At 47.5% G+C, this 4,484-nt stretch overlaps 1 non-coding gene across 1 annotated transcript; it reads right to left on the reverse strand.

Annotated features, from left to right (window-relative positions):
• Nucleotides 1-2,623: 2,623 nt before the first annotated feature.
• LOC122924245 lies at nt 2,624-2,731 on the reverse strand. Its single transcript, XR_006387381.1, has one exon. It is a non-coding gene; the product is annotated as a U6 spliceosomal RNA (small nuclear RNA).
• Nucleotides 2,732-4,484: the final 1,753 nt, after the last annotated feature.

Here is a 4,484-nt window from a genome sequence, read left to right on the forward strand (position 1 = left end):
TCCGATCGGAACTCCGCTGCCACCAATGATCGGGGGGGGGCCGGGGGAGGCCGCACACTGCCACCAATGTTCTAATTACAATAGAGGGAGGAGGGGGGGCCGGGGGAGGCCGCACACTGCCACCAATGTTCTTATTACAATAGAGGGAGGGAGGGGGCCGGGGAGGCCGCACACTGCCACCAATGTTCTAATTACAATAGGGGGAGGGAGGGGGGCCGGGGGAGGCCGCACACTGCCACCAATGTCTTATTACAATAGAGAAAGGGAGGGGGGGCGCACACTGTTGCTCCAATGTTAATATTACAATAGAGGGAGGGAGGGGGGGCCGCACTGGCCACCAATGAAATTTAAACTGGGGAGGGAGGGGGGTCTTCCCCCTGCTACCTGGCAGCCCCCGATCTCTTACAGGGGGCTATGATACGCACAATTAACCCCTTCAGGTGCGGCACCTGAGGGGTTAATTGTACGGATCACAGCCCCCTGTAAGAGATCGGGTGCTGCCAGGCAGCAGGGGGCGTCATGTACACAGTTCATTGTATATTCTAACTAGAAGCATCCCCATCACTATGGGAACGCCTCTATGTTAGAATATACTGTCGGATCTGAGTTTTCACAAAGTGAAAACCCAGCTCTGAAAAATCTTTTATGCAGACGGATCTTCGGATCCGTCTGTATGAAAGTAACCTACGGCCACGGATCACGGACACGGGTGCCAAACTTGTGTGCATCTGTGTTCTTTCACTGACCCATTGACTTGAATGGGTCCGTGAACCGTTGTCCGTCAAAAAAATAGGACAGGTCATATCTTTTTGACAGACAGGATACACTGATCACGGAGGCGGATGACAAACGGTGCATTTTCCGAGTTTTTAACGGACCCATTGAAAGTCAATGGGTCCGCAGAAAATCACGGAAAACGGAACAACGGCCACAGGTGCACACAACGGTCGTGTGCATGAGGCCTAAGGGTCGGTTCGCACTAGAGTTTTGGTATTCCGTTATAGGTTCTGTTTATAACGGAATTCACAGACCGAATGCAAAACGGAAGCCTTTAAGAAGCATTCTATTTGGATCAGTCCTAATAAAAGTCTATGGGCAAGCATAACGGATCTCTGTCTGGTTTCCGTTATATAGGATGACAGGACTTTGTTTCCATCCTGTATAACAGAAACCAGACGGATGCGTTAATCTTGGCCCTACACTTCTATTAGGGCAGATCAAAACAGAATGCCTCTTAAAGGCTTCCGTTTTGCATTCTGTCTGTGCATTCCATTGTATTCCGTTATAAACGGAACCTATAATGGAATGTCATAACGCTAGTGCGAACCCACCCTAACTGATGCAACAGGATCCGTTTTTTACAGGATCTTAATTATTTTTCTCTTCTTCTGAAAGCTAAACAGTGATGTGAACCTGGCCTTACTGTGAGGGGACACCCTGGCACAGTATTAGCACAATTATTTTGGGGGGACATTATGTTTACACTACTAGTGTCAGGGACACTATTTGTTTGGCACAGTTTTTTATTTATTTTTTTATTTTATTTTTACGGCACTGTGATCCAATATATATTGAAGGATGCACTGTGTGATCTGTGTGGTACTAGTATTTTCATGGGGACTGTTTCTGCAGTATAGTATTGGAGAGCACAGTGTGTACAGTATTAGGGGTGGCAGGAAGGGGTGTTGAGAAAATTTGAGGATGGAAAAGTATGAAACTAAGATGTCTGTTCGTCAAACTCTGCAGGGATGAGAGATGGCTGAAAGATATCATCATGGTGGTCTGGTCTGAAAGGAGAAGATGAGGAAAGAGAATATCTACATCTGAGGAGATGTCACTGGATGTATATGCACTGTATTAACCTGTATGTTTGTAGCGCTGTATGCAATGTTTTCCAAGTATGTTTTTAAGGCCTCTTGCACACGGACGATACGGATTAGGTCCGGATGCGTTCAGGGTGTGTTCAGGAAAACTCACACCATTTCGCAAGCAAGTTTAGTCAGTTTTGTCCGCGATTGCGTTCAGTGGTTCAGTTTTTTTGCGCAGGTGAAATGCTCATTGATGCATTTTTCAAGCACGTGATAAACTGAAGGTTTACAAACATCTATTAGCAACCATCAGTGAAAAACGCATCGCATCCGCACTTGCTTGCGGATGTGATGCGCTTTTCAAGCAGCCATATTCACTTCTATGGGGCCAGGGCTGAGTGAAAAGCCCAGAATATAGAACATGCTGCGATTTTCACGCAGTGCACAAATGACGCGTGAAAAACAACATGTACACAGACCCATTGAAATAAATGGGTCCGGATTCATTGCGGGTGCAATGCATTCGCATCACGCATTGCATCCGCGCGGAAAATTCGCTCGTGTGAAGGGGCCTAACAGTAAGGCTGGAGGGAAGGGGGTTAGGTTGAGAATTTGGCATTGGCGGGGCTTGCCATTTCCAGTTTTACCTCAGGCAGCACAAAGGCTAGGAGCACCCCTGCCCCTTGCCACAAAGCATTGAGGGAAGGGGGTCCCAAGCTGAACTCTTGCACCAGGGCCCATGAGCCTTTAGCTATGCCCCTGACTCCACGGCTTCACAGCAAACTGATTAACACTAATTGTCAGATTGCACCTGTACAGCACTTGACCTGGTTTCTATGTTAGCGTGTCATCCTTGCGCAGGGGCCATGCTAATCTTCTCTGTATCTTTCCAATTTTAGTATATGTGCTGCCGAATCGAGCACCTGGTTTCCATGTTAGTACTGGTCCAGCACGACAATATTCAGTTGTGCACTGTATAGTATATTTTTTTTTTATATGCTTTCACTGCCATCTGTTGGTCGAGAGAGATATTTCAGATAAATATAGCAGATAATAAAACTACAAAGTTGCATAAAGAGATCATCTTAAGGGTGTTTTAAGCTGCTTAAAGGGGCTGTGGCACTAGTCCTAGAGCTGTGTTCTCTTCAATGTTTAGCTGTACGTTGTCTATATTGTAAAGGTGATGCAGGTAGACATTATAGACGGCATTCAAGTAAACATTGAAGAGGATGCTTCTCTCGCCCTAGCGCCGCAGCCACTAAAAGCAGCTGATCGGCTAGGATGGTGGGAGTTCGATCTCCACCAATAACTAATTACCTATTTTGAGGATAGGTTATATGAAACTGGAATACCTTTTTAACCGCCTCCCGACCATGTAACGCATGGATGCGTCAATTCATTCCTCCTGGACGCATCCGTGCGTCATCTCGCGAGACGCGAGATTTCGGACTGAGCCGGCCCGCGCATGCACATCGCGGACCGGCAAATGAACTAGCACAATTTCGTCAACAGCCTGCCAGCCAATGATCGTGGCTGGCAGGCTGGCAATTTTTAAAATGACAAATCACAAGCCATCTAACACATCATATTAGTAAATATGATGTGTTAAATGGCTTCCCTGCTCCTCACCTGGTCCTTTTGGTTCCAGCAGAGGATCAGGCTTCACAGTGAGTACCACCAAACACCACACATAGCCCCAGATCACCCCCCTGCACCCCAATTAACCCCTTGATCACCCCTTCTTGCCCCTGTCAATCACTAGTGAAAGGGGGAAAAAAGTGATCAGTGTAAACTGTCACTTTTTTTTTTTTTTCACTGGTATTGGCTTTAGGTTTTAGGATAGTTTAGGCCCCTTGGTTAGGTAGTTTAGCGATCGTTTAGCGCCCAGCCCACCGCACCGCAGTCACTTATTCGCTGATTAGCATATCGCTAATCAGCATTTGTACTTTTATAGTATCTGTAAGTGATCAAAACTGATCAGTCAGATCTATAATGGTATTAGTGTCACCTTAGTTCGCCCTCCACCCAAAACGCAGTGTTTGCCCGATCAGGCCTGATCAGTCGCCCACACGTGCGTTCACCCACGCCCGCCCCGCCGCAGTGACATAAATTATTATTTTTTTGATCACTGCACATTCACTTCACAAGCGCTGCGGCGATAAAAAAAATCCGTTTTGATATTTTTTATCAACCGCAGCGGCCTCCGGTACTTCGCTAGCCTCCCCTTTGTAAGACAGGCTTGCTTTTTTTCTTGGGTAGTCTCAGGGAATACCCCTAAATTTAGTTCCCCAAATGTCAAACAGGGGGTATTCTTCTGAAGAGGCCTACAGGCTTCTGACCCAGTTGGATGAGGAATGGGAACCCTCATCTGATGAATCTAGCGGGTCAGAATATGAACCTGTAGAAAGCAGTGGCAGTCTGACTCTGATGAGGAGGTTGAGGTCCCTGATAGCACCAGGCGTACCCGGTCCCATGTTGCTAGACCACAGGTTGCGCAGGATCCGCTTCAAGGGCAGCAGAGTGGGGCTGGCGCTGTCGGATTATGTGGTGAGGCATACACCAGCAGCGCAGCCCATCCTGGACCTAGTACCAGCACTGCCATACAACATGGTAATGTGGTGAGCACCAGAAGGGCAGTTGAAGCTGGTACGGTGGCACGTGCAGTAGTTACCACGT

Source organism: Bufo gargarizans, unplaced genomic scaffold, assembly GCF_014858855.1.
Source record: "Bufo gargarizans isolate SCDJY-AF-19 unplaced genomic scaffold, ASM1485885v1 original_scaffold_926_pilon, whole genome shotgun sequence".
NCBI lineage: Eukaryota > Metazoa > Chordata > Amphibia > Anura > Bufonidae > Bufo > Bufo gargarizans.